The following is a 13,331-nucleotide window of genomic DNA, read 5'->3' as shown; positions in this document are numbered from 1 at the left end:
AAAAATGGCTTCAGGGTCAGATCAATTTAGTCAGCGTTTTTAGCCCTCTGTTCACTCTGTGCACGGAAACACACAAAGCTGGAGGTCCAAATGGGACAAAGTTAGCCATTTGTGAATGTCCTAGTGAGAGACACCCCCATTCCTCTCGTAGGTACCCAGAACAAACTGCTGTTTGGGAAGGGCCGCCCCACCAATACCCTTTGCTGAGTTCGTTTTTCTCCCACAATCTGGTGTCTTGGTCTAGAGATCCAGAATGCCTGTCAGCTCCCTCAGGGATGAAGCTGGAACGCCTTGCTTCGTGGCCATTTACGGGAAGCGGGTGGCTGATTGATTCCAGAGCTCTCATTGTGGCACAGAGAGGACAGAGGCTGACAGGGCCACCTCCTGCCTCAGGCCCGCCCTGCATCTGGGTCCCCGGGAGAGGCGGAACCGCCTGCCTCGGGCTCCACAGCTCTGAGCACACACGGGTCTCGCAGCGTTTACACCTGGACTGACAGTTCACATCTATTTCCCCAGAGAGGATGCCAGCTCCTAGAGGGCAGGGACCACCTGGTATTCATCTTTGCAGCCCAAGAGCCTGGGGCACGGCGGGCACGTAAATCATAATACTGAAGGCGGGGAGGGTGAAAAGGAGAGATGGCCGAGGGGTGGATCCGATCCGCTTCCCCACACGCCTCACTCTTCACAGAAAAAGTAGCTCATCAAGCACAGGCCGTGGGCTGCAGGCCCCTCAGCTTCCTGCTTCCTTCTAGGTCTCCCGGCTGCACACGCCTTTCTCCCTGCCCCGACCACCTAACCTCAGCTCTGGGCCCTGGGTTACCCCTCCCCGTTAGAAGAGAAAGAAGATAAGGGCCGACCAGTTAACCGTGCTTCCACAGATCTGAAATATTTTCGGAGCGGCTTATCTGCAGGTCTCAGCCTTTGCTGTCTGCCCTGGTCTGACCTCTATTGCTCCACGGCCTGGCTTTTACGAGGCTCGCCTTCCTGGGGCGTAGACGGCCGTGGTCATTCTAAAGCGCAGGGGAGCCGTGTGGGTCTGATCACGATTGAGGGAAGACATTTGTGCAGCAGCGGCCGCCATTTTTCACCCTGCTCCACGGCCTGGGGACATAGATCCATCTTCCTTTACCAAAGGAATCCCACGGTGCAGCTATTAAAAGAACTGCATTCCTCCCCATCTTTCATGAGAGCAGCTTATGGAAGGGCACACAAGAAAACCCATCTAAATCCATGTTCTTTTTTTTTTTTTTCCTTTTTTTTTTTTTTTGCGGTACGCGGGCCTCTCACTGCTGTGGCCTCTCCCGTTGCGGAGCACAGGCTCTGGACTCGCAGGCTCAGCGGTCATGGCTCACGGGTCCAGCCGCTCCGCGGCATGTGGGATCTTCCCGGACCGGGGCACGAACCCGTGTCCCCTGCATCGACAGGCGGACTGCCAACCACTGCGCCACCAGGGAAGCCCTAAATCCATGTTCTTGTTGCACGGTTCATAATCAAATACCCAGAATTACAACTGCTATTGAAAACACACACACACACACACACACACACACACAGAGTCCTCTCCCAATCTTGCCGAAGGCAAAAGGGCGGCTAGGAACTGGCGTTGAGGTGCTGACGTGATTCAGTTACTATCGGTGGCAACTGTCAGCCGAATTGGAGGACCTGGAGGTGTCTAGGTGTTTAAGGACCAGGGTGGTGGGAAGAGAGAGGAGGGGTGAGCAGGTCCTGCCTCTGAAGAAAAGAGCACGGCGGGCTGAAGCTTCTACTCGGGGGGTTCTTCAGTTCGGTACCCTCCCCTTTCTTACCATGATGTGCAAAGACCAGGCTTCTCAACAGTGAGGACACAGTGGAATTGACACTCAACCCAGCCCAGCCTCAACCATGCTCAGGAGAGAGCTGGGGCCCACCCAGTTCTGAGGCTCGCTGGCATCTCACATGGCAGACACCATGAGGGCGGTTGTCATGATCCATTCACAGAGAATCGAACGCTTCACCACTTCTCATTGCCTCCTTTTTCCTACATCATCATGTGCTTTTCAAAGACCTTCCCCCACGGCTGACATGGAAACAGGAACACTGTGTTCACGTGTCGTAGGTCAAATAGTAGCCTCCAAAAACATCTGGTCCCAATCTCTGGAACCTGTGATGTGACCTTATTATGGAAAAGGGGTCTTTGCAGATGTGATTAAGTTAAAGGTCTTGAGATTGGAAGATGATCCCTGATTACCTGGGTGAGGCCTAAATGCCATCCCAAGTGTCCTTAGAAGAGAAAGGCCACAAGACAAGGAATGCCAGCAGCCACCCAAAGGTCAGAGGCCACCAAGAGGTTCTCCCCTGTATCCTCCTGAGGGAGCGCAGTCCCGCTGGTACCTTGACTTCAGCCAAGTGATACTGACTTCAGACTTCTGACCTCCAGAACCATGAAAGAATACATTTCTGCTGTTTTAAGTCACGAAGATTGGGGTCATTTGTTAAAGAAACCACGGACAATGAATCTACCTCTCTCTACCTTAACCTGACTGTTTAAAGGGACAACCCCTCAGCTTAACAGGTTGGGCAAATTTGGACGTCTAGACACAAGTTCAAAATGAAACAGAGAATCACAGCCAGTTAAAACTTCCCACTTCCAGGGAATTCCCTGGCGGTCCAGTGGTTAGGACGCTGCGTTTCCACTGCCGAGGGTGCAGGTTCAATCCCTGGTCAGGGGTCTAGATCACGTAAGTCACATGGCCAAAAATAATAATAATAATAAATAAAAACTTCCCACTTCCAAATATGTAGAGGCTTATGTTTTTAAACCCCAATGTACAAAAGGGCTGTTTGGTACAAGAGATACAAACAAGTCGAGTTATGGTATTACTGACACAGACTCAGACATCACTGTGATAGTCTCTGAGGGAAAACTGGCCATCGAGGGCAGATGGCCCAGGACACAGTGCTAGCGACAGGCCCAAAGCTCTGGGACTCACAGGTTCACAGGCACAGTCTCTGCTGTGAGCCCACACCAAGAGCCCACAAGTGAAGCAGCTGACCTGCTAGCAGCTGGTAACCGATGAATAATGTCACAGCAAAGCCACCGCAGCACAGGGGCAGGAGGCCTGGGGCTGAAGCTTGGAGGAGAAACGGGATCTGCCAGCGGGCTGAATAGGAAAAGGGCATCTGGGCAGTGCCGGTCCCAGCCATGCGTGGCTGGAGCAGTTGGTGCAGAGGGGACGCCCAGAGCCATCTCCACTCCACTTTGTAGGTCGTGCCAGCACTGAGGCCGCAGACAACATCCAATTTGCACTTAGAGAGATAAATCGGACTAAAAACGTTCTGGGTTGGCACGGAAAGGCGCAAACCCGAAGCAGGAACGTGGCTGAGTGGCTACAATGACTGGCCAGAGGCCCTGGAGCCAGGGAGCGGCAGCAGAAGGGCAGGTGAGGACAGATCAGGGGTGTTTAGAGGTAGATTGATAAGACTGAGTGACGGCTGAATGCAGACACTGAGAGAGAAGAGTCTAAAATTACCATCAGCCTTCTGGCTGGGGTGACAGGGCAGTCCCACTAAGTAGGACAGGGATAGGGGAGGAAGAAAAGGTTCAAGAGACGACAGAAAGAACTTGGGAAGTTGTGCTATGTGAGCGCAGAGCTGTAGGTTATCCAAACGGTGATATCTAACGAGAAGCTGTCCAGATAAATGAGGTGAACCGTGTCTAAATAAATCTACATGTACATGGAGCTAGAAATCCTGCCGGGATGCATCCGTGTATGGAGGACACACAATAAAAATATGAACTCAAGGTCAGGCACCACGCTGGGCACCGGGCAGGCAGAGGGGAACAGGAAGCCCACTGAGGGGGAGAGGTTGCTGGCAGGCAAATCCAATAACAAGTGCACACGTGTATAACAAGCTACACAAGCTGCTATGGGAGCACAGAGGGGGGGCCCCAAATGCAATGAGGCTGAGTGATAACAGGGGTGGGGGCTGGGGGAGTCCTGGAGGAAGGAACGAGAACCAGCAAGATAAAATTATCAAGGGGAGACTGAGTGTGCACAGGGCAGGGGGAGGAAGAGCTCAGGGGAGAGGACAACGGACAAGGACACTCAGAGGTGAGAGGCAGAGTGTGACTTGTTCGGAGAGGACGTGTGTCCACGTGGGTGCCGGGGGACGTGGGATTAGAGGCGGGCTGTCACCAGTTTGGTCAGTCACATTACGAAATTTGAATGTCATCCTTAAAGCAATAGAGAGCCATCAGCAACTTAAGCAAGGGAGTGGCATGACACCTTTGGCTTTTTAAGAGGATCACTTGAACTGCAGCACGAGGGTGGATTGAACAGGAACATCCTGGAGGCTGGGGAGCAGTTAGGAAGTTGAGGACTGGCCCGTGGTTACATTATCAGAGGTACAGCCAGGAGGTGGATGGCCCCGATTTGGTGACGGGCCGAATACTGGTGACGAGGGAGGGGCTCTGGCTCAGGCAGCTGGGCTCACGTCCCAGGGATGGACAGAACTGCATGGGGTGAGTGAAACAGGAGGGCCATGGTCAGAACGTCAGGAGACCCAAACTGTGAGGACAGTCTGGGCAGAGGAGCTGACACAGGAGGCTGAGAACCACAGGTCAGATAACGGGTAGAAAATCCAGGGGAGGGAATTCCCTGGAAGTCCAGTGGTTAGGACTCCGCGCTCTCACTGTCGAGGGTGCAGGTTCAATCCCTGGTCGGGGAACTAAGGTCCCGCAAGCCGTGTGCTGCGAGGCCAAAAAAGAAAAAAAGAAAAGAAAATCCAGGGGAACGAAGCATCACTGAAACAAGTAGGTTTGAAGGAGGCATTGGTAGGGTCACAAACCAAAGAGCCAACTGAACAAACTGCTGGATTTAGCAGTCAGGTCTCTTTTAGTGAAATGGCCTGATCACATGGCTTAAAGAGGAGACACCAGCATGTATCTTCCTGAGGCAGCGGGAAGGGATGCAGGCAGAAGGCGATGGCTTTTGGCATACGGTACAGTACACTGAAAACTAGAAAACCCAGCTTCTAGCTCTGGTTACACAGCTGGTACGCGTTTTCTCACCCGTAACGTGGGGACAAGTACGTGTGCTCGCCCAGCCTAACCACAGGGGACCCTAAAACTCAAGGCCCTTTGAAAGACTTATAATCACTGTTCTTTTAGTTCAAAGCCACTTTTTGCTCCACCACCATTCAGTTCAAAATACAAAGACACTTTTTCAAGTGTTTAAAGAGTTGCAGAAGAAAACTTTTAGGTGCAAGATTCTTCCTTTGAGACTGAATTCTCTTAAAATTAGTGGAACGAAAACAACTGACAATAGAGCTGTTCATTTTGCAACACGTTTTTAATTTTAATCAACCTAATGCAAGATTATTTCTTGCACATGTTCCTCAGACGTTTCATAAATTTTTTTTTACCTAGGGTCTATGTATAAACTCAACTTTAAAAAATTAAATTTATCTGAAAACTGACATTTGGAAAATATTAAACAACATGGATTTAAAAGCCAGGAATTTAAGCATTGGTCCTAAAAATTATCACTTTAAAAGGCAGTCTCGGGAATTCCCTAGCGGTCCAGTGGTTAGGACTCAGCGCTTCCACTGCAGGGGGCACCGGTTCCATCCCCGGTCGGGAGACTAAGATCCTGCATGCACCCCGGCCAAAAAACAAAACAACATGCGGTCTCCTCTCCATTCCAATCTGATGTGTTTTGTTTACCTTGCCTAACAGAACCTTTCTGTAGAGTTAGTGTTTACAGTTTGGCATTTCTGTTACACTAATTTTCTGGTTTTGAATGAGAGGGAAGTGAGTTTTCTAAATAATGGGCTTGTAATACTCATGCAAGAAAACGACAGTCTAGGAGACAGCAATTGAGAATTGATATTAGAGAAAGTAAGTTAGTTGCCCAGCGATCGCTTAAGCCAATGCCTATTAAAAAATGAAGGTTTTGTCTGTGAACACGCAGCTGACAAGTGGATGCCACGCGAGGCTGAAGAGCAGAGCTGCCACCCCCATCTGCTCAGGCGGGGTGAACCTGGAGGCCCGTTCACCCCAAGTCAGCACCGAGCGGTCCCCAGCGATCGGAACGCCGAGCTGGGAGGAAGCGTTAGCGCCCAGGTTGGTTCTCAGCAGGTCGGACGCCCCGTCGAGAGGCGTCCGCGCCGCCGAGATGCACCTGGACCCGCGCACCAAGGGGCTGCCGTCGGAAAACAGTCCTCCGACGGCCGAGCGGAGGCGCCGCCGCAGCGCACCGGACCGGGAAGGGGCACCACCCGGCGAGCCCACCGGCGCGTGTCCCCGCGGCGCCAAACCCACCGGGACCGCCAGGCAGAGCGCGGTCCGCGCCTCCGCGATACGCGCCCCTCCAGCCGCCGCCGCCTCCCATCAGGGCAGCCCACGGGGGAGGCGCGCCCCGCCTCGAGCGGGGGGAGGACGCCGGCGCGTGCGGCTCAGGAGGAGGAACACCGGGCGGAAGGCGCGCGCGGCAGGACGCGGCGGCGGTGGCGGCCAGCCGCCTGCCATCGGGCCCGCCCCCGCCCCCGCCCGGCCCCCCGCGCCGCGCACCGCCCTCGCCCCGCCCCCCGGCGCCTGGCGGCCAATCACAGGGCCGCGCACGTGACGAGCGCTGCCTGCGATGACCTCATCCCTGGTGTGGGATGACGTCAAATTCAAGATGGATGGAATCACAGCGGCAGCGGCGGCTGCGGCGCGCGCGAGTCGAGTGTGAGCGGGAAGGGGCCTGGCGTCTGCCTCGGGGCTGAAGACCGGTGAGTAACTGTCAGGCCCCTGGCCCTAGGAGAACTGCGGGGCCCGTGGGAGGCCACAGCCTCCCCGCAAAACGCGGCCTTTCCTGACGTAACTCTGAGGTGATTTCTCTCCTCCTTTTTCTCTCCGCCGGCGGGTTGCGGGCTCGGAGCGCTTCTGCGCGTGCGCCGGGCCCGGCTCTCACCGAGCATGCCCTGGGCTCCCACGTAGCTCGTTGTGCCTTCACACTGCGCATGCTCCTTGCCCGCACTTGGCCTCGCCCTCGCCACTGCGCACGCTCCGTCCCTCACTGGGCTTCCCTCGCCGGGCCCGGTGCCCTTGCGCCGGGCGGTTGGGGCGCCTTCCGGCCGCGGGCGCGTGCTCCATCCCGGGCAGGCGTAGAGGCCGGCTGGTGTCTGCCGGGGCGCGCGGGCGTACGCGGAAGCTGCGGGGCCGGGGGACCCCCGCACCTGCCGCGGCCCGCGCCCCCGCCCCACCGGCCCTCGAGCCCCGCCTAGCGGCCGTCGGCGCATCCAACCATTGACCCGAGTGGACTGCTTGCCCCGCCTCGCCTGCCTCCTGGCCGGCCCCCCGCAGACCCCCGGGAGGACCGGTCTCCCCGACTCTCCAGCGCTGGCCCCGAGCGTCTCTGCTGGAATGCGGAGCGCCTCCCCCGCCTCTCGGGAAAGCCCCCGTCTGAAACCTGCAGCCGGAGGCGTAGGTTGCCGACCGGCCGCGCTGGAGACCCCCGCCCAGAGACCTCCGCGGGCCGGACTCCCCGAGATCTTTTCTCGCCCAGACCGCTTACCTGGCGCGCGTTCACTGGCCCCCGTACGGGAGAGCATGGCTGTGACCGCGGGAGCGCCCCTCGGTCCCGGCCCTCCACCCGGGTTGCTGCGCGCTCCGACCGCAGCGCCGCGCGGTTCTGGAGGACGCCGCTTCGGCAGCACCGTTCAGAGGGGTGACCGTAGAGACAGGTTCTCCAGCGGGGCGGCCTGGCAGTGGGAGGTGGGGGAAGCGGTGACCGGAGCCCGCGCAGTGCACAGCGCCCTGGGGGTCTTAGGGCGGGAGCCACCAGCCCCGCTCACGCCCGGCATCTGAGGGCGCCAGGTATTGCGCAGCATCCAGGACTGCTGACAGCGGTGACCCTGCGTCATCCATGGGGAGCCTGCGTTGTGGTCTGATTCCTTGTTCGGAAGAAAGTGGGTTAATCCGTGTCAGAAAGGCTTCTCGTTGACAGTTACTTTTGAAAACTTTTACCCGCTGGTGCTTGGAGTAAATCCTTCATCCACCTTAATGACTAATAGTCATGACGTTTAAATATGAGTACCAGTAAATATCAATGGTAAAAAGAAAGTAGACATGGGGGGCATTGGTTCACTTCAAAATAACGTTGCATCTAATTTATTCTTCCTTTTTACACTGTTCGGTGTAGAATGTGCTTCATTCTCTGGAAATAAAAGTTGCAAAGGATATGACCCCTGCCCTTGAGGAACCTGACCGTGTTCATGGCAGGGCGTGTTAGGTGTGTAACAGGAGAGGAGCCAGGGTATTGAGAGGGTCTCTGGGTGAGGGGAGACGACCAGAGGGACCAAAGCCAGCGGGGGTGAGGAGAGCAGACGCCAGAGCTGACCACGAGCAAGGCTTGACGGGCGGTGGGCACTGGCTAGAAAGGAAAGAGAAGAGGTTTCCAGTTTGGGAGACCTGCTGGCTGGCAGCACACCGAACTAAACAGGAAATACGTGGGGACCGGCAGATGTGGGAGGGTAGGGTCCTAGGTACCATCCTGGACAAGAGGGCTGTCCTGTGATGGACGAGTCCCGAGAAGCCTCAGCAGGGATACAGAGTTGGAAGTCATAGGCCGGTAGCAATTAAGGCCACAGGCACTCACGCACAAAGCGAAGACCACGGCCATGCGCCGCTATCTGTGCCGGATGCTGGAGCAGCAGAGATGCGCCAGCCCAGGCCTCGAGCCTTGGTAATGGTTTCTCTCTTCAGGCACCTGCTGGGCCTGCACTAAGCATTAGGAACACACAGCTGACAACAGGCTTCTTCCTTCTAAGGACTCTCATGAGAGGGTAGATATAAAGGCCGATCATTCAAAATAGATGTGTTATTGCAGAGGGGACGAAGTACTGTGGTAGCTTAGATGGCTGAGCTACTGGCCAGGAGCACATCACTAGAGCTTTGTAGAGATGGTGACGTTTGAGCTGGATCTTTCTGTAGAGGTTAGCCAAGTAAAGGAAAGGTAAGAAAGACAGTCGGTGGGAATTGGGTGTGCAAGTTTGTAGGGTAGACGCTCACCCTCATGCTGTCCAGTAAGGGTGGAGAGACGAACTGTGATCAGAATATGAAGACTCTTGCATGCCAGTCGTAGAGTTTGCATTTTATCTAGGGAGGAATAGAGAAATCAATGTAGTATTCTAAAGGGCACCGGTGGGACCAGCTCTGCTTTAGGAAAACAAAAGGCACGGTCTCCACTCCTGCATCTGATCGGTGTCAGAGTACAGAAAAATCAACAGATACTTATTGTTGTGTGAGACACCACGTTGGGCATTGTGAAGAGTGTCAAAAGACATTGAATAGATTCCTAGTCCTTAAATAGCTTTTACATTTCTGCTGGGGAGACAGACAACTTACAGTATTCGGCACTGAATAAACACTGCGTAAATGGCGTCCCTCTGTAATGCTGCAGTTGAAAGGCGTTTGCTCGTTACAAACTGCAGTGGTCGAGGAAGGTGTGTATATTAGTTAGCTAGGGCTGCCGTAACAGAGCACCACAGACTGGGGGCCCTGAACACCAGCAATGTATTTCCCACAATTCTGGAGCCTAGAAGGCCAAGATGAAGGCTCTGGCAGGCTTGATTTCTCCCGAGCCCTCAGCTTGTGGACCGTCATCTTCTCTGTCTTCACATAGTTTCTCTCTGTGTCTGTGTCCTTCTCTCCACCTCTTACAGGAGCACCAGTCACGTTGGATTAGGGCCCACCCTTAAGGCCTCATTACAACCTACGGTCTCTTAGAAGACCCTGTCTCCACGTACGCTTACATTCTGAGGTGCTGGGGGTTAGGACTTCGACCTAGGAATCGCTGGGGACAGTCCAGCCCACGACCGAAGGCTTAATGGAGGAAATGGCCTTGAGCTGAGCTTTGAAGGGTGAGTAACGTTCAGCTGAGTGGGGGCGGGGGCGGGGGCGGGGGGTCTGGGACATTGCAGATTGGGTGACAGGAGAAGCAAGACCTGCGGGTGGTGTCTCAGAGACAAAGTATCTGAAGCAGGAAGTTATCACGAGGCGATAACTAAAGGAAAGAAAATTTTAAAAGTAGTTTGAAACCAGATTTACAGAGCCTTGAAGTCCATGTTTTTAAAGTTTTTCATTTTAACCTAATGGAGAACCATCGTTTTTATCATTTTATTTCTTTTTAGTCAGGTCTTAGGTCTCAGCTAAACTGTCACATCGAGGCATTTCCCGACCATCCCCTCCAAACTCTGGTTCCCTACCCCCCGTCATAGCTTCCTATTTATTTCCATTGTAGCTCTCAGCACAGTCAGAAGTTATCTTTTTTTACTTGTTTCCCTGTTCATCGTCTGATTTACCCCACTGGAAAGCGGGGGCCTTGTCTGTTCTGTGCGACCCTGTATTTCACCTGTGTCTGTCTGTGCCTTGCCTGTAATAGGAGCTCGGTAAAGAAGCTGAGTTCATAATGGTAATACCTAATGTGTGCGTCCAGCGGACGATCAGAGTTTTGCTTTCGGAAGCTCAGTCAAGGTGGATTTGGAGGCCATGATAGGAAGGACGAGTACCACTTGGAAATCTATTAGTCAGGGTCCTTTAGTGACAAGAGCAGAAACTGCCAGGCCAGCTTGAATAGAAGAAGAAATTGAAAGGTAGAGAGAGGGCTGCTCTTGACATTGAAGGAAAGACAAAGAATTGGGCCGGGAAGGACGAAGACCAAGGTAACTGCAGGAGCCCGTGTAGCGGGCACTGCAGGCTGCACTTCCAGGCCAGGGCTGAGATAAATCAGCTCCGCTAGTTGCTGCCTTTGTTGTTCTCAGCCCATATTCCAAAGGAGAAAGTTTCTAATGGGCTGGGCATTGGTTGTGTGCCCAGTCCTGAGCGAGGGGAGCACAGCGCCTCAGACTCCTCGGGACGGGGGTGCTCCAGCAGGAGGGGCACAACAGGAGGCTGCTCTGTTAACCAGGCTGCGTTCTGCTGGGTGAGGGGGCGCGCACACCCTAAGACCAAATCAGACCTCCTCTCCACACAAAACCTGTGGTGAGATGGGGTCCAAGGGGCTGACATCGCTGCTCTTGAAGGGTCAGATCAGCGAGGCTGGCTTTGAATGCCCAGGCGCTTTCGAGGATGTCTGGACATCTGCGTTGTCTCCAAGTGAGCCACGATGAGATGTAAACTCAGAGCTGACTGCCTGCCACCATCTCATAGTAAAATCAAATGGACAGAGTCCGGCCAGACCCAGAGGTGACGGTTTGGGAGTGAGCGGGGTGTGTGTTTATATTCCGAAGCCAAATGCAGATGCTTTGTTTTTCTAACTACGTGTTTGCTTTGTGTTATATGCATTCCTTCTTTCTCCCGGTGTCATGGTTAGGGCTATATAAGCGATCTCCAGCATTCCAAAGGCTTGTGTGCCCGGAGTTCAGTTTCACGTTAATGTTTTGGATTAAAGAGAGATTTTCCTATAGAACTGGAGTAAGGGTTTTGTGGGCTGGTCTTGGAGCAAGTTTGATTTACAGTGTACCTTAGCTCTGATACCAGCCTGAGTGTTCGTCTCCAAAACTCGAAAGCTGCTGTGAGGTTATTTGGTCCCTTCTCATCTCCCCTTCTGCGCCCACTGTTCACCTCCTGATGTCCTTCTATCCGAGTGTCTAGCTCTGCTTTGCTTCTGTTTATATCCCTGGAATGTTCTATAGTCCAGAACTGCCTACTTTCCTCCATCTCCTTAAAAATCGTAACTTCCTACAGTTGGTATAAAGAGGGAATTATTTGCACTGAATTACGTTATATTAAGATATGAATTCCCTGCCCCTCTTAGCACTCGGTACCTGAGGACTTTGAGGCGGTGGTATGAAATAGTTTTCTGGAATCCAGTTGTGAAGTGCGCCGCAGCCATTCTAGGGAATTGGAACTTCATTCAGGCCAGGGGCTTCTGGAGTTTTTAAGCCCTGGCACTATTAGATGCATGTTTCTGGAAAGTATCTATGGTAGAATGGTGAAGAGTGGAACCTGTAGTATTGATATCATTATAATTGTCCGGTAAGCAATGAGTCCCCCATCTTCCCGCAGGTCCCCACCGTTCACTCATCGACCCTCCCACCCCTCGGCCAAAGTAACTGCTTCCTGTAAACAGTCTTCTCGGCACTTTTCGTATGCTTCGTTATGTTTAGTCTCACATGTCTGTCCTACCGTGGAAACGTTCAGGAAAGGAGGAAGAGAAGTAGAGTGCCCGCATGCAGACGGGAAACACCACATGCACCAGGAGCTCGCACACATACGGCGCCTTTTGTTCTTCGTAAGAATCCTGCGCGGTGGGCAGTGTTAGCCCCATTGAACAGGTTGAGGAAACGTGTGCTCAGGTTGAGTGATCTTTACGAGGTTACATACTTAATAGGTGGCAAAGCCAGGATTTGAGACAAGTAGACTCATTTGACAGTCTTTCCCGTGGAGCTGCAGTGACGGCCATGAATTGTTAACTGTATAAAGATTCTCTCATTTGAAATATCAGGAAACAACATGAAATAGAAACAATTTAGGCAGAGTTTGGGGAGATACTTGTGTGCAGGGACCCAAGTGGAAGGCAAGCCCGGCCCGCTTCAGGAGCTGGTTTCCCCGGGGGTTTCCTCCCAGCCTCTTCTATGGTAGAGGGACCTTTTCGTCCATGTTTCACCCACTTTTCTTGTAAGAGCACCAAGGTTTCCACCGTGACTGAGTGGTGGCGGGAGCTTGGGCGCTGGAGGCTCATGCAGACGAGCAGTGGGCAGGAGGGGCCAGGGATGCAGCGACAGCGCACATGTCCACGTCAGAGCCTTCAGACCTGGGATGCTCTGTCCTCCGTGAGTCAGAGGTCCTGAGTGTCCACGAGAGATTGGAGTTTGATGACCCAGCAGATTTATGGAGGAGAAGGTACCTCCAGCACGAAAGCTGGCCTCCCCTGAGGCTGCAGAGCAGACAGGCACGCGGCTTTGAGCGTTCAGTCTGCACATCCACCAGCTACAAAAGGTTTTCTGGATTATGTCATGACACGCAGCAGTCATGATTCTCACCCCCGTTTTTGCCTGCGTTCTTAGTGTAGCATTTTATATTTTTAATGAAGTTGTGAAGCTCAATCAATATACCTACTGTGTCATTAAAACACAGAAGTCCAAAATGTTAATTGTTTGCAGCTAAACCAGGAAAGGGGCCATTGTTAAGCTTTGATGATTGAATTAAAAGGTAAAAGCAAGGGCCTCTGCGTGAAGGAGAGGAGTCTGCACTGTGTGCTCCTGTCACCCCAGACACCGAGAGCCCTTGTCCTGGGCTCCTGAAGAGGATGGGAGAGGTCACTGTCATCCGACGACCCTTGGGGGGCCTTAATTTTGCTCCGGGG

General features: G+C 53.6%; 1 protein-coding gene and 1 long non-coding RNA gene across 11 annotated transcripts in view; one reads left to right on the top strand and one right to left on the bottom strand.

Moving 5' to 3' along the window:
- Positions 1-7,678, bottom strand: part of LOC125964514 (uncharacterized) — a 24,657-nt gene extending 16,979 nt beyond the window's left edge. The window contains exon 1 of the long non-coding RNA XR_007477584.1: positions 7,539-7,678. This is a non-coding gene — a long non-coding RNA (uncharacterized LOC125964514). The remainder of the gene's footprint in view (positions 1-7,538) is intronic.
- The window catches only part of ZBTB21 (zinc finger and BTB domain containing 21), a 19,059-nt gene continuing 12,346 nt past the window's right edge, over positions 6,619-13,331 (top strand). For 4 of the 10 annotated variants that reach the window (XM_049710289.1, XM_049710288.1, XM_049710286.1 and 1 more), the window contains exon 1: positions 6,785-9,885. The gene's annotated coding sequence lies outside the window, so the exon portion shown is untranslated. Of the gene's footprint in view, positions 6,754-6,784; positions 9,886-13,331 lie in introns of those variants that run through there. The other 6 variants (XM_033418365.2, XM_033418364.2, XM_049710291.1 and 3 more) reach the window with 6 other exon arrangements.

Source organism: Orcinus orca, chromosome 5 (assembly GCF_937001465.1).
Source record: "Orcinus orca chromosome 5, mOrcOrc1.1, whole genome shotgun sequence".
NCBI lineage: Eukaryota > Metazoa > Chordata > Mammalia > Artiodactyla > Delphinidae > Orcinus > Orcinus orca.
This window is presented reverse-complemented; position numbering and strand designations above follow the sequence as displayed.